This window comes from Babylonia areolata, chromosome 27 (assembly GCF_041734735.1).
Source record: "Babylonia areolata isolate BAREFJ2019XMU chromosome 27, ASM4173473v1, whole genome shotgun sequence".
Lineage (NCBI taxonomy): Eukaryota > Metazoa > Mollusca > Gastropoda > Neogastropoda > Buccinidae > Babylonia > Babylonia areolata.
The window spans coordinates 10,802,151-10,826,430 of record NC_134902.1 but is presented as its reverse complement, the minus strand read 5'-3'; positions in this window follow the sequence as shown (position 1 = coordinate 10,826,430).

The following is a 24,280-nucleotide window of genomic DNA, read 5'->3' as shown; positions in this document are numbered from 1 at the left end:
GTTTTAAACGGTGCATGCTTGTTATAAACATTTAGAAAATTGTGATACCAGACTTCAAGTGCTTAATCAGGATTAGTAAACTGGTAAACAGATGTCAGACAGGAATTCATTAAATCAAACAAAAAGATGAGAAACTTCTGCAATTAATAATCTTATGGTAGTTTGGGGGAACTTCAATGCCACGTTTTGCCCATGTGAATCAGATTGGTAAATGATCACTGCATCCAAATGTTGGTAAGCATAATTCTATTATATTGTTAGTCAAGGAAGCATAAATATGATCAATTAGTGTTGCAGATATAGAAGTAATCCTTGTGGGTTTGTCAATTAGATGAGTTAGATTAAATGATTCATAAATAAATATCAGTCCAAGCATTACTGAATTTCATAAAATCTATGTTGAAATCACCCATTAAGATAAATTCATCAGATCCAAAATCAGATCCTTGCGAAATCAATAGATCATCCATCATATTCGTAAATCTATCAGTCCAATCTACACGTTCAGTGGGGTTTCTATAAATAAAATGTAATACAATTGGTTTTGATCTTTTCAACTGAACTTCAATCCACACTGACTCCACGTGATAATTCTCTAGTGCTTCAAGTCTTCTAAAATTAATGTTTTGATGAACGTATACAAGTAGACCCGTTTCTTTCGGATTAACTGCATCTTTACGAATAAAATGGTAGTTTTGCATTACAAGTTCCGAGTCAGATATGTGCTGAGATAATTTTGATTCTGTGAAACCAAATACATGAAAGCCTTTACCAGAATTATACAATATATGGAACATATCACTTAATTTATTTACCACGTGACTTATATTGAGATACCCAACTCTCAAGCCATCTTTTGATGGCCAAAGATTACGCGTATTGGTCATAATTGTCAGGAAGAGAAGAAAAGATGCATGCAGCGGAAAAGTACAAATTAGAAAAGAAAATCAAATAGTGCACTAAAGGTATAAATAGTGTAAATCAAACTTGTTAGGTAGATCAACAACGTTTATATAAGTATATCGTCCAAAAACTATACAAAGAGACAACAAAAGGCAGCAGTGATTGTACACTGTTGCAGGATGTCCTAAAGCTGTCGTTCAGCCGGGTACCTCGAACGGAAAGCATTCAACACAACGTGAATGTGATTATGAACTGAGTCACATATTTTGTTCCGGCATACAGTGACACATGAGTTTTAAGATAAGCCATACAAATGCAACATGTGTCAAAAGAACAGAACCACAAAATCACACATCCTCATTTGTATATGCACACATTCACTCTTACATGTTCACAAATAATCAAACGATTAAATTTTAAAATGTAACTAATGTGTTTGATAGACAGGGAACGCGTGTTGTTGTGACAATAACTTTGAGGCCATCAACAACCGCTCAACATCAGGGTGAAAACGATTTGGGGATGCTGAGCTGGACCGTCCGTGCATTTGTTGCTCGGGGAGAGCGGGGAGAGGAGGTTGTATGTCTCCACATGACTTTCTGACTGATGTGGAACGTGAGTGGAATTCGACAGGAAAGGGCGTGAGAGAGGAGGAATGGAAGTGTTTGTTTGTGATGAAGGGACAAGATTCTCTTTGGGACAGGGGTTTTGAATCAGTGGTGGATAATGATACGATGAGTAAACAGATGGCGGAAGAGGTTTTGATTATCCAAGTTATTTTGATTTACATCGGGAAAATCAGAAAACTGGACAGGAGGTTTTAAATGTTTGTATCCTTGTGAGGATCTGTACCCTGATCGGAATGACAAACGATTATCTTGTGGAATGTTGCCATCCGAATATGAAAATGTCCACAACAGCCTTTTCAGATTTTCCGCCAGACGGGTAGTGCCCCTGGCGTTGCGGTGATTTGTACTGCTGTACAGATTTGTGTCAGACGCGAACAGGGGAAAATTGTTAATAAAATTTACATTGAATCGAGTACACGCTTCTCGCATATAACGATTTGCTGGGGCAATATTGTTGTTGAAATGGTGTTTTCCCTTTGTCGGAAGGATGGAGCTAAAGGTCACCCGTGCCTCTGGAAACTTTCTCAGACATAATGCCATGAGCTCAGACCATGTCTCCAGTGGCACAGGGCCAGACGGACAAGAACTGATGCCGACATGGACAACAACGTCTTTCAGATCAGGAGCTATGAGGGTTGATTGGAGCCAGGTGTGGAGATCTCTAACAGTCATACCTGGTACACATATTTTGAATAAAAATTCTTGTCGAGGGACTAAGCATTTTGGATTGATGAAGCGTATGATGGAGTCTCCGATAAGTAGCATTGTTGCTCTCTTGGGGATAGACATGTGAGCCAGAATTTCACCGGGGCTTGATTTGGGGTGTGGGAGGCAACTATCGTTCCTCACAACTGCCTCAACAGGAGGCAGTGTTAAGTGCTCTGCTGGAGTATTTTCTGACAGTACGGAATATGCGTTTGCAGTGGAAACAGAATATTGCAGAGCATCATCATCCGTACCAGCTGGAATCGGGTCAGGGGGGTTAATGCATATTTTGGATTTGTCTCCCGTCAGTGACAAAATGGAGGGTGGTTGTGACAAAGACTGACAATCAGTCCGTGGTCCAGCTTCAGGACCAGTAAAGACTGTTGTTACAGTCTGACCATCACTGTTACAGGGAGAGCTGGGAAAACATACATCTTCAGTTTGTGTATCAACATCCACACTGCTGGTCTTGTTTGACAGATTGTGATGTATTTCATCTGACTCAGTCTGTGAGAAGGTTGATACACTTTCTTTTGGGGTAGATTTTTTTTTCTGGCTGAGCTTTTATGGACCTATTTTCTTTTGTGAGTTGTTTGTTACGTTTTTCGAGATTATTAATATGTTTTTAATTCATCTATTTTAGAAACTAAGGCATCAAAATTTTCACAAACATTTTACACGTAGTTCATTTTTGGTGACTGTTTTAACGTCTTCAACTACAGACTTGAAGTCACTTTCCAGTGCGGACTGTGCACTGGTCACCGCTTCCTGCTGCTGTTCCAAAAGAACAACTTTGTTGGACAGTTTGGGAAATGGGCAGCACACAGATGACACACGAGGGGGAGGATAAAGTGTTCGTTTGCACTACTTTCTTGTCCTTTTACCTACAGGGGTAGACTTCTTGTGGGATTTGGGTTTAGTCTCTTGCTGCTGCTCACAGGGTAGCACTGTCGGGGTGGGTGGGAGGAGAATGACGCTTTCTCTTGCAGGATCGTCCGTTCCAGACTCCAAGAGCAGGTGTGGTGTTTGGAGAGGGGGTGTGTCCACTGCTAGTACTGCTGATATTGTTGTCATGAGAGATAAGTCAATAGTATGATTCTTTAACACTGGTGTTCCATGGAAATTACTAATGAACCTTACAGGAGTTTGAATTAATGAAGACATAAGTTTTTCACAATTCTTATCTTGAGTAAAAGTGGAAATAAAATCTTTTAAGATTTCACATTCATCAGAGTCCCACCCCGGGCAGTCAACACCGTGACAAAGCAGAGTTCCTGCAGACTGTGAAGAAAAATAAAGGGATATAGTAATAGATTTGGAGGTCTGGTGAAGAATACGAATAACTGTTTTAGAAAGAGGTGCTGGTGGCAGCAGAGAAACCACTGGTGACGAGAAGTTTAATATTGAATCACAGGAATCAAAGTCACTGTGCTGAACGGAAATCTGTGTTCTGAATGGCTGAGTAGCGATATAACAGACTGTTCCTCCAGACCATGAGCTCGTCTTTGCTACATGTAAAACGTTTTTGAATGATGTCCATAGTGGGCTGTACTTTGTTGTTAATGGTTTTACCATCATTAGGGGAAATAGATTCGGCCATGATAATGAGTAATAAAACGGACCACTGTGGATAAAAATATAAATCATCAAAAGAATTTTACACACAGACAATACACATAACTCACTTGCAGTCACCGCCGGAACAATACACCGGGTTACTCAAATATATCCCATCATGAGGTGGTATGGTATCTTTCTGCACACAGTTTTCCTGCCACATGGGTCACACTGAACAGCACTGTCAGTCACACACAGTTCTCAACAGCTGACAAGTATAGCGTGTTCTCATAGCACAGCCACAGTTCATGTGCACTCTTGTGTGTCCAAGTGCGATCACCGAACAACACACGATAATGTGTAAAATCAAATAAACTTTTACAGCAGTTGACGCAGAAAAGTATCCACTGGATCTACACAATGATGGTTTTCATGATCACGCACAGGTAAATTTGTAATTGGCAAAAACGCTAAATATTTTTGACGAGTTCTTGCCAACGGCTGCCCGGCATCTCGTGAGCACAGTTCATCCGAGAGAGAGAGAGAGAGAGAGAGTGTGTGTGTTTTGAGTGGTACATGCAGATGCTTATTTGAACATACACTATTTCATTTATTCATGAACAACATAGTCTGACATGTGCAAAATAAGGGAATCCAGAAGCGTTTTGGAAAACAGTATAGATTTCACCAACCCATCAGTCCACCATCAATCCGTACACAGCACTTACTTTAAAACGCTAAACCTGTCATTGTTATGACACGCCTTTGGGCCCTCTTTACTCGTTGAAAGTAAATCGGAAAACTGTTATTAGACACGCCCTGATGTAGGCCAAGTACAAAATATCAATCACAACAGAGAACTTGCCACATTATATTCTATCCACTGTGCTTTGAAGCACTGAGAACAATTCTCACACGTAAAAACGAATGTACTGAATTTTCGGCAAACAGCGGTGTGCATAGCCAATGTTATCAGAGGTGCTGGTGGTGTGTTTTTTTTACGTGCACTTCCATGTTATCGTTTATACACAACTGAATAACTGTAAATGCTTGGCTAAAGCATCGATTTTTCTAACGTAATTTTCAAGCTGTTCATGGTACATGTGTGCCTAAAAAATCCGTTTGTGTATTCAATGAGAAGCCAGTGGCAGACCACTTGTGGCCTGCATAATTGATTCATATCTCGATATATTTGTTTAACATTTTATGAAAACATACGTGCCTTTCATGTGTAACCGTGTACCCGAGCGGTATCATTATAGAAGGAGACGGTACAAAAGAATTACTGATGATTTACCGTACTAAAGAATAGAAAATGCCCACGCACTGGCCCAAGGGCATATAGCAGGCCAGTCACAAAAGGGTTTTTCTATTGTTTTATTTACAATAGTGAAGTAAAGAAGGAGAAGATAAAGAGATAAGAGATAAGGCAATGCCTGAATAGGCATAAACAAGAACATGTCAGGAATGCAAGCGGATAGAACGCACATGTATACATATTACATAGAAAGACTACCACTCAGTTTGGCAAAATCAACAACTTAAGATGATGCATATGTATGAAGACCAAACACTGACATCAAATGATATTTCTAAAAGATTTAAACAGTGTAAATAAAGTGGTTAAAGCTAAGCTGATTTAGTGAAAATACACTGACAGTAAAGATTTAAGTGACACAAATTAATCAGTTTATCATGTAGCGCTATACTGGAGTAAGCTGTATAGGAGAAAGCATAATAGCTAAATTACAATCAACAGACTGATTGGTTTTAACCAATAACTGACATTAATCCAACACTATCTTATAATCACCACAACAGAATACTACTACACACATTTTAAGAGTACTGAACACACTAACTGTACTGAGAGTCTGTTAAACACAGTAGCAGTACAACTGATATCAGCATGTACAATAATACATGAATAATAAACAAGATAATAGAATCAGTGGCTTTGATAGTAAATACTTGCAAACTGAGAGACCATATAGTAATTAGTGCAAAACACAAAGATTGGAAGAAATGTCATGGCTTAACCATTAAGTGGTGAATGAACTTACACAAGTAATCCGTTATTTCAAAGCCAAATATCAACATAGCTAAGCTTGTGCTCAACATTTAAATCTCTTCCGCGGAAGCAGATAGGTAACTTAACCTTCATCAGTGACAGCAAATGAGAAAGAATGTGTCATCGTAGATAATTTCTTGAACACACTATCAGTGTCCAGAGACGTCACTAGTGACGACTGTGATGTTGAAAAGAATGAAATGGAATACTGCTAAAAGGATATGGTGACATGGCGATTATTTAGATCAATCATGGCCAAGTCGTGAATACATGTTAAAGCAATAACTGAACCAAGTAAACCAAACTAAGGCAATAACAACATACTCATATGAACACAAGTACTGTGTTGACGAATACAATTTACAAATCACCAGCACATGTTACACACAGTACTTACAGCAATATGGCGATGACACTGGCCGTTGCAGCAACACACACTCTGTGTATAACACAGCAAGAGAGAGAGAGAGCAGGCTCTAGCCAGTGACTGGCCAGGTGGAAAGTGACCAGTCATCACCTGCTGTGGCTATTTATGCAAGTTAAGCGAACTACAATGACGCCTGTGTGGCCTGTGAAACAAATCGGGCCTATGGCGCTAAATACTTGAGTGATCTGTGTTTGTTACAAGCTGTTCAGTGATAGATTTTTAAATGATTCCTGAACCGATTCACATTGGATTGGTCGCAAAAGAAACAGCTCAACACCTACTTTCTAATGAGTATAAAATGAAGTGCTGATTATTTCAGATGAATTTATGATCTTAATTTAAGTCACCTGAAAAGGGTCAGTTTAGTGAGCTTGTCGCTGTAAATTACAAACTGTGTTAAATCAGTTTAACGTAGGCAAACACAAATGGCATAGATTTAAAGATGGAACTGCGATGATTCTGCCAGTATATACTACTTGTAGTTTACTGATCCGACAAAAGATATAATTAACTAAATACGGTGTGTCAGAAACACAGTTTTCAATTCAGCCAAAGCCATCAAGCAATGCTGGGTGTGGAGTGATTGTCATTAAGTGTCGAGCATGAAAATCGGCATTGTGATGTCTAAATGCCTTATCTAGTCTCACTATAATAGTGTGGTTTTAGTTTCCAACAGCAGTCACATACAGAATAGTAACTGTAGCATTATGTGTAACAAGAAAGACAAGATGATGTAAGCTTAGCGTCAGTTGAAATTCTTACACTGACGAATGATTAAACCGAAATCAAGTATGCTTCTAACTGATTAAAGTGTGTGTGTAAGTACAACAAATATAATATTGCAGCCAACGATACAGAGACTTGATTTAACAGATGTTTATGAGCAGTTGTTAAAATGGGGCTTTGCAGTTACAATTCGAATGGTGCCGCATTCTGCACGAGTCGTTGAAGAACGGCAGGTTAGTTGCGAAAAGGGCTTTATCTGTCATGCTATTTTTCCTTGCTATGCATTTCAATGTTGACATGTTTGTACAAAATATATACCAAGAAAAATGTTATGAACCATCTGGTCTGCCTGATAACAAGAACCAGACAAATTCTGATTTTCATAAAACTTTACTCGTGATGTCTGGTGATATAGAAAGCAACCCTGGTTCTGAAAAGCGTGGGGAACTCATGTGTCACACATGTGAATGCACGTAGTTTAAGAAATAAGATAGGTTTATTCGAAACAGAGTGTCATCAGTTTGATATTGTAACTATTTCCGAAACCTGGCTATCACCAATAAATACTAATGAATCCCTACACTTACAGACCTTCCACCCCCCCTGTCCGTCTAGACAGACCAAATGACCAACATGGCGGGGTTGCCATATATGTAAAAGATTACTTGTATCTTAAACCTCATCCTGACCTGTATGTTGATACTCTTGAAGCAGTATGGATTGAAACCAAGATTGACCAAGAGAGCTTGTTGGATCATTCTATTGTCCCCGTAATGTAAATGTTGATTACTGGAACTTGATAAATGATAGTATTAAGAAAGCTGACAGAACAATGATAAAATTTATTATTCTAGGAGACTTCAATGTACATGCACAAACTAACCCAACTAAGCATCTAACAGATATCTTAAATCGCTATCAACTTATTAAACAAGTAGTAAATTCCCCTACCAGAATCACAGACACTTCTAGGACATGCATAGATCTAATTATTACTCAAAGTCCAGACATGATTAAATCCACTGAGGTCTTGCCTCCATTTTGTAGTGACCACAGTGTTCCATGTGTAATTTTAAAACCTCTTGTACACAAGCACTGTACTTTCCAGAGAACAATCTTTGGTTATGATAAGTTAGACCGAAACAAATTCTGTGAATTATTAAGGAACGAAAACTGGAACGAAATATTTATGAATAACACAGTAGATGATGCTTGTGAACTTTTTACCGAAAGATTTTTGTTAGCAGCAAAACAGTGCATGCCATGTAAAGTTGTAACAGTACGCCCCAAAGATGCTCCTTGGTTCAATAACGAATTAAAAAGACTTATTAAGAAAAGAAATAAATTCCATAGAAAAGCCAAGAGAACGAACGAACAGGGTGACTGGGAAAGTTTCCGGAATGTGAGAAATGTAGTGGATAAGGTACGGAAAAGGAAGTTAGAGTATTACAATGAACTAAGTGACAAAGTGTTAGATCCTGATCAGTTTAGACAAAGAGACTGGTGGAAAATAGGCAGTTTATGAACAAAAATGGTACGGATTCTGATAATATACCGCCACTTACTGTGGACGAAAAAACGTACTACTCCAGTCTAGATAAAGCAAACATATTTAATCAATTGTTTATAGACCAGTGTAAACTAGTAGATACAGACGATCCTCTTCCATACGTAGTGTACAAAGAATCGACACAGATAGAAGAAATAACACTGACAACTCTTGAAGTGAAAACCATTATTGATAATCTTGAAACAAAAAAGGCGTCTGGCCCTGACCTAATTCATAACAAATCATTAGTCATTTCAGCTGATGTTATATCTGCTCTACTCAGCACATTCTTTAATCGATGCTTGGACGAACGCAAATTTCCACGGCTTTGGAAAACAGCTATGTTACACCAGTTCATAAAAAAAGGAACCAAAGATAAATGTACCAATTATCGGCCGATCTCCTTTTTAAGTTGTGTAGGAAAAGTATTTGAAAGATGTAGGAAGGAAGGAAGGAATTTTTGTTTAATGTCCCGTCACACATATCGGTGATTGAAGACATTTTGTAAAAGTATTTATGAATACATCTGAGTATTATCGGTTAGAAGGGGTGGGAGATGTGGATGAATGGAGGGTTTGGGGAAACTGGGCAAATGAGGGTAAAAATGTGGGTGAAATTTGAAAGAAAAACAAAACAAACAAACAAACAAACAAACAAAAAACCCTCTAAATACAGTTACAGGAAATTACTTAAAGGACTTCGTAAAAGAGAAGTCGTTAAACTGACAAGCGAAACAACTGATAATGAATGCAAAAAGTCAAAAACATCAACGTTCTCAGTCACTTGTGAAGACACACTTTCGTGTACAAAAGGCTTCATCAAGCTACAGTGAAAAATTATATGCTCAATTGTCAGGTTATTAAAGCATATACACTTGACATTAGAACAATACTTGGTCCGTAATGAATTTGATAATAGTCTGAGAGCTAAGCTCAGAATTGGTCTGCGAATCGGACCAAAGTCTGAGAGAGTCAACTGACGAGGTTTTAGACTTGAATTCAAGCACCTATAAAAGTCTCTTTCTAGTATATTGCTTATTTCCTTGTATGACAATGGGCAATATACTTTTATACTATCTATATGATTTTTTGCTCCCCTTTTTGCTGCCCTATCTGCTTGGTCGTTATAACGGAATCCAGTGTGGGATGGTATCCAACAAAAATCAACATTTGTACCCTTCACAAATAGGGAGTGCAATAAATACCTAATTTCAAAAAATAAATCTTCTCTTTGATTATTCTCAAAAAGGAGCAAACCTTTTAAGACAGATTGAGAATCAACACAAAATAGGATATTACTTATTATGATTGGTATATCAACAAGATGATTTAAAGCCATAAGGATGGCCACCAATTCAGCTGTAAAAATTGAATGTCCCTTACCTAAATAATATGATTTTTCTGTTTTTAGGTCAGGAATGACAAAAGCAGATCCTGCACTGCTATCATCCAGGACCGAGCCATCAGTGTAAACTTTTAAATGATAATCAAAATTTTCTAATTCAATTCTGACAGATGCTGCTATTATATGTGGAGATTCTCCTTTTGTTGTGTCAGAAGCACATATGTTGACGTTTGCTTTTGTTAACTCCCAGGGAGGGACAGGTGGCACCAGAACACGAGGTGCCATATCATGCAAATCAATGTCTGAAGAATTTAAAATATCTGACACATATGTGCGAATGGTTTGTAGATTTGAATTATTTTGTGCATTTTTTGGAAAATCAATATCAGACCTAATATTTAATTCCTCAAAATCATCCACTGCTGTACATCTCACAATATATTTAGCAGAACTTAATTTTCTGATTTCATCTAGTGGTAGAATACCCGCAAGCTTATAGGCTTCTGAGGTCTTAGTATGCACAGGTACCCCTAAAGCCAGTTTCACAGCTTTACTGTCAATTATTCGCAGCTTCTTTAGGAACGTCGGCGGGGCAGAAAAGAAAATTTCTTGACCGTAGGTCAATCTTGATCTTACGAGAGATGTCGCTAAATGTAAAAGAATTTTGGAGTCTTGTCCCCAAGGAGAGTGACTTACAATTTTTAAGAAATTTAAACTTTTAACTGCTTTAGTCACCATTGAATCAATGTGTTTCTTCCAGTTTAGTTTTGAAGTAAATAGGATCCCAAGAAATTTGATTTCCGACTTGAAAAATATTTCACGTCCTCCTAAAAAAAAACGTGGTAGTTTGCTGGGATTATAACCATTATTAAAGAGGATCAAATGTGTTTTTTCTACAGAAAACTCAAAACCATTAGATTGCATATAGCTACTCAGTCTATCGAGTTCACCCTGAAAATGTTTCTGTACATAATTTATGTAATGTAGGCTTGTCCTTTTCCTCAAGGATGTCTGAATCCATATAGCAATATCATCAGCATATTGAGCCAGCTTGGTAGATGATGAAAAACATGTATGTAAATCATAAAGCATAATGTTGAACAAAAATGGAGAAATAATGGAACCCTGCGGGATTCCCATGTTTATAGGCCTAGAGGTTGATAAAGTTACTCCCACTTTTGCCACTATATATCTCCCACTTAAAAAGGATTTAACATAGTCATAAACATGACCCGACAGACCAATTTGTTTCAGCTTAAATAACAGTCTGCTATGCCACACTCGGTCATAAGCTTTAGTAAGATCGAAAAAGGACGCAAGGATACTTTTTCGCTTAGAAAACTGTTTTTTAATTTGGGTAGTGAGACGGGTCAGATGATCAATTGTAGATCTTCCTTTCCGGAATCCAGTTTGAGCTGACGGAATTATGTTATTTTTGTCACAGTAATACACCATTCTAATATTTACAATTTTCTCCATGACTTTCCCAACGTGGGAGGTAACCGAAATAGGTCTATAACTCGAAGCTTCTGTTCGAGGTTTACTATGTTTTAATACAGGAGTTACAATGGAAGTTTTCCATACCTCAGGGATTTGTCCACATTCCCAGCACTTTTGAAATAATGTATGTGAAATAATGTATTTGAAAGATGTGTGCACAAATATGTTTATAACTTTCTTACATCCAACAACCTGATTTCGGAAGCACAGTCAGGGTTTATTCATGGTGACTCGACAATCAACAAAGTTCTTACTATCTGTGACAACTTAGTAAATAACTACGATAAACGTATTCCTGTTCAAACAGTCAATATATATATGTTTTTTTTTATATCTAAAACTTTCGATCGTGTGTGGCACAGGGGCCTTTTACTTAAGCTGGAAGCTGGTGGTATCAGAGGCAAACTCTTGGTTTGGTTTCGAGATTATCTCTCAGACAGGTACCAGTCAGTTCTAATCAAAGGTGCACAGTCAGTTAAGTTAAAACTTCCTCAGGGTGTACCACAAGGATCCGTTCTTGGCCCACTGTTATTTCTAGTCTGTATCAATGACATAGTCTGTAGTGTTAGTTCTGATATCAAATCATTTGCTGATGACACGAGCATGTCTCTTGCAATGAGAAGCCCTGTCACGAGAAAAGAAACCCTGCAAGCTGACTTAAATAGAATAGACGTTTGGGCAAATACATGGAAAGTTGTATTTAATGAATCTAAAACAGAACTACTAATCCGGGGAAACGTAGAATGCTACGACCTAACTTTTTGGAAATGTCAGCTTACAACACAATCAACACAAACACCTAGGGGTCACTCTGCAAAGCAATTGTAGGTGGGGTGACCACATAGATAGTATCGTTAGTAAGGCTGGGTTACTGATCAACTGTCTTCGTTCATTTAAGTACAATCTGACCAGGGGGACTCTGGAAACGATGTATAGATCCTTCATCGTCCCAATCTTTGACTATGCTGATATAATCTGGGACAACTGCGCACAGTACCAATGTAAAATGTTGGAAGACTTAGACGCTTTGCGTATTGTTACTCGTACTGTACGTGGTACAAGCCACGATAAATTGCTCGCAGAATCAGGATTCTGTTCATTAAAAGAAAGGCGTCGTAGACATAAGATAATAGTGTTCTTTAAAATCATCAACAATATTTGTCCTCAGTACCTTACCCATTTATTGCCCCCTCTCAAGTCAACAGTAAACCCATACCACAGGTGAAGACCATTTGAACGAATCGTCCCTCCACACCACACTGATATTTACAACAGATCTTTTTTCCCTTCAGCCACAGCTATTTGGAACACCCTTCCTCTTTCTGTTCAACAGACCCAGTCTCTCAGTCAACCGAAACGCTACCTTTCCTCTACAGACATTACAGTCCCACCATATTATTATCTGGGTAAAAGGAAAGAACAAATTATTCACTGTCGTCCGAGACTTGGAATGAGCGAATTAAACTCTGATCTGTATAATAGACACATAAGTAATGATCCATCCTATGCTTGCAGTTTTCCACAAGAGACAGCTGAGCATTTTCTATTGCACTGTCCGAACCACAACACACAGAGAACAAACATTATTCATAATCTCCCACAAGAACATATCACTATACATAACTTACTATTTGGTAACACCTCCTTTAGTCTTGAGATAAATGTCAGCATCTTTGAAACTGTTCACAAGTTTATCAAGTTACTCAAAGTGAACGATTCGATCCCTAATTCAGGCAATTTGCTCTTTTTTTCTTTTTTGTTTATATATATATATATGTGTGTGTGTGTGTGTGTGTGTGTGTGTGTGGATGGATGGGCATGTGTGTGTACGTATACATAATTATGCCCATATATGTTTGCATGCATGTAATTCAAAGGTTTTTAACGATGAATAATATCCTTTCTGTATGCATATATCGGGTGTGTCCCCAAAAAAGTGAACCGCTTTTTGACAAGTATTTTCACAGTTATAGAGAAACCGAATTCATTAAAAAAAAAAAAAAATGCACACAGTAACCTTAGGGTATCATCAACAAGTCTGCAAAATATCTAAAAGTTCGGACGCAAATTATGCGAGAATTGTCAAATTCAAAACAGCATGTCAAAAAATTCAATATCAGAGGAAAACACTTATTTCAGTTTATGCTCAATGCGGCCTCCATCTTCCTCCACAACTAAACGAAGCCGTTTCTTCCAAGCAGAAATACTTTTACGTATTTCTACCACCGATTTCTCCTCCCATGACATAATTATCCTGTCCTTTAATGCCTGCTTGATCAATTTGTCTCTCACGCCCCGGTAAACTTTCTCCTTCAGAGAGTCCCTTATGGCATAATCTATTGGGTTACAGTCAGGACTTTGTGGAGGTCATTCATCCTTCTTGATGAATTCTAGTGTTGCCTCTTCCAGATGGGCCTGGGTTACCCTACTTGTGTGTGAAGAAGCCCCATCTTGCTGAAACACGTAATTGTTTCTAGGATAAAGACGTCATCCAATAACTGAATATAGTTTTCACTATTAACATTGGCTCTATCAGTGTCAATAAAATGAATGTTTGCTTTTCCATTCCAGGATACTCCAGCTGAAACCATTATCTTTTTTGAAAATCTAGAAGTCTCATGACAGACGCGAGATGGCTGAATTTCTCGTTTCGGTTTCCCATAAACGCGATCGTTTTGGCGATTTTTAGCTATCTCTAACGTAAAGTCTTTATCGTCTGAGAAAATGGTCCTTTTCACATCAGTGGCTGAGTAGCGGTCATTCAAGTTGCGACAGCTGCGGCAGTGAGTTTTTCTTTTCCCTCTAACATTTTGGCCCCTCCTTGATACTCGTATCGTCTTGAAGGGTTTCAGCTCCAGTTCTTTCGCCATTCTTTGCACAGAAGACTTGCTCGTTTGTAAATCGCTTGCAACTTTTCTAAGCGATTTGTGGGTCCCTGGGTTCTCCTCCTGGGATTGAATCAGTTCCTCAACACAGTCCTTGTTCTCCTCCGAACATGCAGTCTTGGGTCTCCCACTGCCAATTTTACGTGATACTGACCCTGTAGTGCGTATTTTAGCGATAAGTCTATTTAGAGTGACATGACTCCACCCCTTGCCTGGAAATTCCTTTACAATGCTTCTTCCACCCCAGCCTTCCTCCTTGAAACAGTTTTCAATGGTAACCTTATCACTTGCACTCAAAGGCATGGCTGATCCTTCCAAACTAAAACTTTGGACAGAACTGATTTTGGATACAGACGACAATAAAAAAATCAAAAAAAATCAATAGACTTGACACCCAGACAGGCTATTTTTAGACTGACACTGATTGAAAGATGCCAACACCTAGCAGCTGGCATGAACATGATGAAGGTCACATCGCACAGCTCTGATACTGGAATTTCTGACATGCTGTTTTGAATTTGACAATACATGATTTGCGTCCGAACTTTTAGATATTTTGCAGACTTGTTGATAATACCCTAGGGTTACTGTGTGAAATTTTTCAATAATTCGGTTTTTCTATCACTGAGAAAATACTTGTCAAAAAGCGGTTCACTTTTTGGGGGGACACCCGATATGAAAGTCCATGTGCCGGAAATAGTTCTGCCCTTACACCTTTCACTTGCCGGTTCATGATATGATTACATGATGGTGTGCCTGCTTGCTTGCTTTTTTTCTTTTCTTTTTTTCCACGGGACGGTTGTCCTTTGCTACTTTGTCGGCCAAGTTCAGTCTTGCTGTGCTTGTGCCCCAGCGTTGATACATCTCTTTCTTTCTCTCCCTATTGACTTTCTCCACCACACGTTTATTATTCATTTTATTTACTTTATTTATATCTCTGCTTAGTTTTGTTCAAAACTCATGTATGATCACCTCTTAACTTCTAGTTATGACATCCGTCACATATTCAGTATGTACATGTATCAGGACAGGACTTTATATAAGATTTTCTTGTTGTCCTGTTCATTGAGCACAATGAAAGTTTGGCACACTTCAATGGAGGCAAAAACGCTACCTGCCTTCGAACCCTGTTGTCAATCAGTCAGTGATTTTAAACTCAGTGCATGCCTGCACATTACAATGAAGCACATGGATTTGGGTGACCAGCACAAAGCAGTACGATGGATGAGCAAAGTGACCTGTCATCTCAGGTTTAATATTAACTAATTTTGTATGTTGTACTGAGTTAAGCCTATATTACTTTTTGTGGTCACAACATTTGTATTGTGAAATTCAGGCTGCTCTCCTTTGGGAGAGCGCATAGCCATGGTGCAGGGCCACCCATTTTTTTTCTGTCTGCACGAGTATCGGTTTTGTATCAAAGTGTATTTGTTTTGTATCAAAGTGTATTTTTTTGTATCAAAGTTTTTTGTATCAAAGTGTTAAGTGCATTTGTTTTGTACCAAAGTTTTTCGAATCAAAGTGTTAAGTGTATTTGTTTTGTATCAAAGTGTATTTGTTTTGTATCAAAGTGTATTTGTATGTTTGTATCAACGTGGGTTTATTTTGTATCAAAGTGGATTTGTTTTCTATCAAAGTGGATTTGTTTTGGTATGAAGGTGGAATTTTTTTTTTTTTTTTTTTTTTTTTTAATTAAGAACTGTACAGGAGGCATCACTCTAGTTGCCGTGGGTTCTTTTACTTGCGCCAAGTGCACGCTTCACATGGGACCTCGGTTTATCGTCTCATCCGAATGACTACCTTCTAGACCACCACTCATAGTTGTAAGAGAGAAAATTCGGGTGTGTGTGGGATTCGATCCCGCATGCTCAGATTCTTTTGCTCCCCAGGCGGACACGTTACCATTAGGTGTAATGACATGTGTTCCAGTAAAGGAAGTGTCCAACTGTTCTTGATAGGAGTCACGGAGTTTTCAAGTTCTCTGTGTCGCAAACAGCAGCACATAGACTGGCTTAGGTAACTTGTTGCAACAATGTCAAATTTCAGACCCCATTCCCATCACATCCACCCATGCTTCACAGTACCAGCCATGCTCACCCACCACCGCACTTCTCACCTGTTGGTCAGCATCCCACGTGTGTCCATCATGGCACTTCTCACCTGTTGGTCAGCATCCCACGTGTGTCCATCATGGCACTTCTCACCTGTTGGTCAGCATCCCACGTGTGTCCATCATGGCACTTCTCACCTGTTGGTCAGCATCCCACGTGTGTCCATCATGGCTGCAGCACAGGATCCACTGCCCCAGGCCTGGTGTCCGCCCTGTCATGGCCGTCTGCGATACACAGAGCAGTGGTTATTTCCCAACTGATTCAGTTTGGTGACCTTTCTGCAGGGCAGGGATGTGGGGGTGGCAGAGCACATAGTTTGAAATAATATGGTTTCATTTTCTTTGGAAGGGCGGAGAAAGTAATAAAGATAGTTGAAGATATTAAAGCCATTATCCTTGCAAGTGGGTGTCACGGAAAAGCAAACAATTATAATGGCCGCAACAACAAAACCAATAGCGACAAAAACAGCAAGAGTCCGTTGTTAGATGGTAAATAAATAAATAAAAGAAACAAACATGACATAAAAATAAAATTAAAGCTTTTTGTTGCTGATGTTTTTCTTAATAATAGGCCTACGGCGAAATGGTAGCCGGGAGGATGGACGGGATTTTTGAATGCCGGATACAGTGACGACAATTTTCAATCAGCGGCCGTTGGGTTGTGTGGGGTGAACGGAAATTGGCCTCGTTGACTGGGAGGACTGGGGTGGCCGTACTGCACGTGACCACAGGACTGCTGTGTGGAGAGACAGGACCTGACGGGGACCGAGACGTGGTGTTGTTCCTCCCATCTCGCCGCTGTGCACCTTGTTTTCGGAAGTGGCGGCAGAAGTGGTATTGACGATCTCTCACAATCAATGCTTTAAAACTCACTCCAGACGAATAGTTCTCTCCCTTGCTTTTCCCTACAGACGCCTCATTTGTTAGGGTTAGGAAAAAAATCACAAAAAATACAAAACATAAAGTAACTGAATGAAACTCACTGTACTTCACCCACTGACCCCTCTCCTCACGTCGTGTGAACGCCCATCCCCCTCCCTCTTCACTGCTCACAGAAGCTGAATCACAATCAGTACCTACTTGCCAGTAGCTTTCTCACTGCAGATACTTTATTCAACGTCTTCATCATCCTCGTCGATGTCAAAACTTTCAGTTTGAAGCATTTCAATCACTTCAGCAGCGGTAAAAGCAGCTGTCGTGATCTAGTTTACTCCAAAAACGTCCACCTGTATCGCCTGCGACGCCATTTTCGATACATATGCAGATTAAGTTGTCGTGTGGGGTCCTGAACTCGCTGGCTCGCTGTGGAGTGCATCGTTATGGAATCTCATGAAGAAACTTTCCATTCGACCCTTGACACATTCGGAATGCCCGGTGTAGCTGCGATTATTATGCTACCCCATGAGGAAAACGTGGAAAAATGTTTAATTATCGAAACCGCTATAGCGTTCCGTCGTCCGGAGTGAGTTTTAAGTTCTCTCTCTCTCTCTCTCTCTCTCTCTCTCTCTCACACACACACACACACATCGTAACCTAACATTGACATGATCGTGTGAATCTGTAGATATCCTATTGACAACAAAATATTAGGCCCTAATGCAGAAACATTTAAAGCAGATTCTAAATAAGCGTATGCAATATTATTTGTTTTCTGCAACAAAGAGACAAAGATATTCTATTTCATCCATCGTTTGCAGTGTTATTTGTTTATCTACAGCAGCAAGGAGAGACAAAGTATTATTCGTTCACTCACCCTTGCACAAGCTGCACAAAAATGCATCCACACCAAGCGTACACTCCATCCAGATTAAAATATACATTTAGTTGCATGCACGACAAAACGCTTCAACCATTTTCATAGAAAAGAATGAATAAATACAAAGATAAATAGATGAATAAGGTTGAACGAAATAGCCAGAACATAACACATATTAAGCCAGACGGGCGCAATGGCCGAGTGGTTAAAGCATTGGACATAGGGTCCCAAGTTCGAATCTCGGTAACGGCGCCTGGTGGGTTAAGGGTGGAGATTTTTCCGATCTCCCAGGTCAACATATGTGCAGACCTGCTTAGTGCCTGAACCCCCTTCCTGTGTATACGCAAGCAGAAGATCAAATACGCACGTTAAGGATCCTGTAATCCATGTCAGTGTTCGGTGGGTTATGGAAACGAGAACATACCCAACATGCACACCCCCGAAAACGGAGTATGGCTGCCTGCATGGCGGGGTATAAAAAACGATCAGACACGTAAAAGCCCACTCGTGTATATACGAGTGAACGTGGGAGTTGCAGTCCACGAACGAAGAAGAAGATTAAGCCGATTTAAAACATGAAAGTAATAAAACACAGCAGCCTGATTTATAACGTGGTAAATGAGATATGAGATATGATCAAACTTTCTGGAATTGAGCAAAATTGTGATAAACTTCGTGATTTGTTTCTCCGTGAACAAATTCTCCAGAACATCCCTAAAGCGTTGGCGGTTTTTCTCAAAGAAAGGTCTTTCACAAACGCAGAAGAAATGTACTGTATTGCAGACCAATGCCGAAATGCACATCCCGAAAAATGTTTTACAAGGCGGTCGAAAGCAAAAATTTTCGATTCTAATGTCAGTTATACATTGATTGATTGATTGATATGGATACTTATATAGCGCCTATCGTCGGTCGGAGACCAAGCTCTAAGCGCTTAACAAACACGGGGTCATTTGCACAACAGGCTGCCTACCTGGGTAGAGCCGACTGACGGCTGCCACTGGGCGCCCATCATTCGTTTCCTGTGTCATTCAATCAGATTTCATGCATGCACACATTCACACTCAAACAGACATGTAACATTTTACGTGTGTTTCTTTATCCCGCCATGCAAGCAGCCATACTCCGTTTTCGGGGGTGTGCATGCTGGGTATGTTCTTGTTTCCATAACCTACCGAACGCTAACATGGATTACAGGATCTTTAACGTGCGTATTTGATCTCCACCGCCAGTCCAACCAAATGCTCGTCGTGGTTCTCCCCGACAGCAATATCGTGGTTTTCGGCGAGGGGCTTATTACGCTAGGTCTTCAATTCCAGCCCATGAAAATGCATACAATCAGTACCAGACCGGGTAGAGGTGATAATTTGAGATTTTCCAGAAGTCGTGGCTTCCAGCAGGATAGAGGATGACATACTGGTGTGAATGATGTGCAGTGCTGGATTTGTGGATGCAGGTTTCATAAGAGAGATATATGTCCTTATGACAATGACCAAAATCCTAGCCCCGAGCAAAAAACAAATGTCTTGGTTTCTCAAGATTCCCTCCAAGGACTCACAGCTGAGGACTGTGTGGTCAACAGCTTCAAGGCCACTTTACTCCGAGACACCGGATGCACACAGCAGAAGTAGAAAGATCTCTGGTGCTACAGGACCAGTTCACCAGTGACACCCCAAAATGCCGGTCTTTTGAAGGCCACATCTAACAGTTTCCAGTGGTAATTATTTTTTTTCTATTTTTATTTTTTGCTGCCCCATCATCTGCACCGTTTCAGTGGCATTACTCCCACGCCGCTCATTTAGATTCCCCCATACACGGCCACACCCGGGTTCGTCCGTCGCAGTTCCAGCGTCGGCAGTCCACAGGGAACCATCGATGTTAGGTCGCCTGGAGGCCACACACCAGAGGAGACCCTGCACTGCTGCTGAGTCACTTCGGTGGTGTTCAGTGGTGCCTGTTCTGATTTTACGTACTTAGGACACCACCTACTAAGCCCCCTACTAACGACAATAATGGCTTCGTCGCGGAGCCAGACTGAGTGAGCGTCCCTCCCAGAGTGGAGACCGCCACCACGTCCCTCAAACAACAGCCCCCGACGAATCCGCCGATACTGACGACATTGACAGGACTCACCCCAAGCACAGAAGTGGAGGGGTATCGAAACTGAGGTCACCATGAGAGCAGGGCATGAAAGGCCACAGACTTTGAGACTATTTTGTTTATATTGATGACGATGAAGGAGGAGGAGGATGACGATGATGATGACGATGTTGCTATGGAGGTCCATTTTGGTTTGGGACTGTGTGACAAGGCTGTACTCTACGCTTCCTGTCATGATATCCCGGCGTTAACCAGGCCCGAGAGATACAGCCACTTGCAGTGTTGGTCAAGTAATTAGAGCAACACACCCAAAGACGCATCCTTGAAGTGGATGACACTCGACTGTGTGGTCCCAGTCTCCCCATTTAAGCCCACAGCACACTCAACTCTGGGTAGGAGCCGGCCACGGGCCGAAAAACCCACCTCCGCTGGGATTCGAACCCGCGTCCTCCAAGCCGTCAGTCCGCGACGCTAACCACTTCGCCACGGCGGCTGGTCGTGGTAATTTTTTTTTTTTCGGCGAGGGGCTTATTACGCTAGGTCTTCAATTCCAGCCCATGAAAATGCATACAATCAGTACCAGACCAGGTAGAGGTGATAATTTGAGATTTTCCAGAAGTCGTGGCTTCCAGCAGGATAGAGGATGACATACTGGTGTGAATGATGTGCAGTGCTGGATTTGTGGATGCAGGTTTCATAAGAGAGATATATGTCCTTATGACAATGACCAAAATCCTAGCCCCGAGCAAAAAACAAATGTCTTGGTTTCTCAAGATTCCCTCCAAGGACTCACAGCTGAGGACTGTGTGGTCAACGGCTTCAAGGCCACTTTACTCCGAGACACCGGATGCACACAGCAGAAGTAGAAAGATCTCTGGTGCTACAGGACCAGTTCACCAGTGACACCCCAAAATGCCGGTCTTTTGAAGGCCACATCTAACAGTTTCCAGTGGTAATTTTTTTTTTTTTTTTTTTTTTTTTGCTGCCCCATCATCTGCACCGTTTCAGTGGCATTACTCCCACGCCGCTCATTTAGATTCCCCCATACACGGCCACACCCGGGTTCGTCCGTCACAGTTCCAGCGTCGGCAGTCCACAGGGAACCATCGATGTTAGGTCGCCTGGAGGCCACACACCAGAGGAGACCCTGCACTGCTGCTGAGTCACTTCGGTGGTGTTCAGTGGTGCCTGTTCTGATTTTACGTACTTAGGACACCACCTACTAAGCCCCCTACTAACGACAATAATGGCTTAGTCGCGGAGCCAGACTGAGTGAGCGTCCCTCCCAGAGTGGAGACCGCCACCACGTCCCTCAAACAACAGCCCCCGACGAATCCGCCGATACTGACGACATTGACAGGACTCACCCCAAGCACAGAAGTGGAGGGGTATCGAAACTGAGGTCACCATGAGAGCAGGGCATGAAAGGCCACAGACTTTGAGACTATTTTGTTTATATTGATGACGATGAAGGAGGAGGAGGATGACGATGATGATGACGATGTTGCTATGGAGGTCCATTTTGGTTTGGGACTGCGTGACAAGGCTGTACTCTACGCTTCCTGTCATGATATCCCGGCGTTAACCAGGCCCAAGAGATACAGCCACTTGCAGTGTTGGTCAAGTAATTAGAGCAACACACCCAAAGACGCATCCTTGAAGTGGATGACACTCGACTGTGTGGTCCCAGTCTCCCCATTTAAGCCCACAGCACACTCAACTCTGGGTAGGAGCCGGCCACGGGCCGAAAAACCCACCTCCGCTGGGATTCGAACCCGCGTCCTCCAAGCCGTCAGTCCGCGACGCTAACCACTTCGCCACGGCGGCTGGTCGTGGTAATTTTTTTTTTTTCGGCGAGGGGCTTATTACGCTAGGTCTTCAATTCCAGCCCATGAAAATGCATACAATCAGTACCAGACCGGGTAGAGGTGATAATTTGAGATTTTCCAGAAGTCGTGGCTTCCAGCAGGATAGAGGATGACATACTGGTGTGAATGATGTGCAGTGCTGGATTTGTGGATGCAGGTTTCATAAGAGAGATATATGTCCTTATGACAATGACCAAAATCCTAGCCCCGAGCAAAAAACAAATGTCTTGGTTTCTCAAGATTCCCTCCAAGGACTCACAGCTGAGGACTGTGTGGTCAACGGCTTCAAGGCCACTTTACTCCGAGACACCGGATGCACACAGCAGAAGTAGAAAGATCTCTGGTGCTACAGGACCAGTTCACCAGTGACACCCCAACATGCCGGTCTTTTGAAGGCCACATCTAACAGTTTCCAGTGGTAATTTTTTTTTTTTTTTTTTTTTTTTTTTTGCTGCCCCATCATCTGCACCGTTTCAGTGGCATTACTCCCACGCCGCTCATTTAGATTCCCCCATACACGGCCACACCCGGGTTCGTCCGTCACAGTTCCAGCGTCGGCAGTCCACAGGGAACCATCGATGTTAGGTCGCCTGGAGGCCACACACCAGAGGAGACCCTGCACTGCTGCTGAGTCACTTCGGTGGTGTTCAGTGGTGCCTGTTCTGATTTTACGTACTTAGGACACCACCTACTAAGCCCCCTACTAACGACAATAATGGCTTAGTCGCGGAGCCAGACTGAGTGAGCGTCCCTCCCAGAGTGGAGACCGCCACCACGTCCCTCAAACAACAGCCCCCGACGAATCCGCCGATACTGACGACATTGACAGGACTCACCCCAAGCACAGAAGTGGAGGGGTATCGAAACTGAGGTCACCATGAGAGCAGGGCATGAAAGGCCACAGACTTTGAGACTATTTTGTTTATATTGATGACGATGAAGGAGGAGGAGGATGACGATGATGATGACGATGTTGCTATGGAGGTCCATTTTGGTTTGGGACTGCGTGACAAGGCTGTACTCTACGCTTCCTGTCATGATATCCCGGCGTTAACCAGGCCCAAGAGATACAGCCACTTGCAGTGTTGGTCAAGTAATTAGAGCAACACACCCAAAGACGCATCCTTGAAGTGGATGACACTCGACTGTGTGGTCCCAGTCTCCCCATTTAAGCCCACAGCACACTCAACTCTGGGTAGGAGCCGGCCACGGGCCGAAAAACCCACCTCCGCTGGGATTCGAACCCGCGTCCTCCAAGCCGTCAGTCCGCGACGCTAACCACTTCGCCACGGCGGCTGGTCGTGGTAATTTTTTTTTTTCGGCGAGGGGCTTATTACGCTAGGTCTTCAATTCCAGCCCATGAAAATGCATACAATCAGTACCAGACCGGGTAGAGGTGATAATTTGAGATTTTCCAGAAGTCGTGGCTTCCAGCAGGATAGAGGATGACATACTGGTGTGAATGATGTGCAGTGCTGGATTTGTGGATGCAGGTTTCATAAGAGAGATATATGTCCTTATGACAATGACCAAAATCCTAGTCCCGAGCAAAAAAACAAATGTCTTGGTTTCTCAAGATTCCCTCCAAGGACTCACAGCTGAGGACTGTGTGGTCAACGGCTTCAAGGCCACTTTACTCCGAGACACTGGATGCACACAGCAGAAGTAGAAAGATCTCTGGTGCTACAGGACCAGTTCACCAGTGACGCCCCAAAATGCCGGTCTTTTGAAGGCCACATCTAACAGTTTCCAGTGGTAATTTTTTTTTTTGTGGCCACGCCTTATTTAACTGGTGAGGTGTTGGTGTGTGTCATTGACAATCCAGTGACTGAGCTGATCCTCTGTAATCTGATTGGGGTTCGATCTATGCATGGTGGGTGGGGTGGAACTCTCATCCCTTGCGTAATGTGAGCACGGGAGCCCATGTACAAAGTGAAGAGAAACCAACGAAACCTTTGCATGTACCTGTGGTTTCCCCTTTAAAGGTGACCCCAGAAATACTGTCCCAGTTCCAGCATGCCTCTAGATGAGCCCCTTTGTCCCTTGTTTAAAACTGTCGTGGACACTGCCCCTGGGGTGTGCAATGGTCCCTATTTCATTATATGTGATAATATCCTGAAGAGGATCACGTCAGGATCACGTCGGGATCA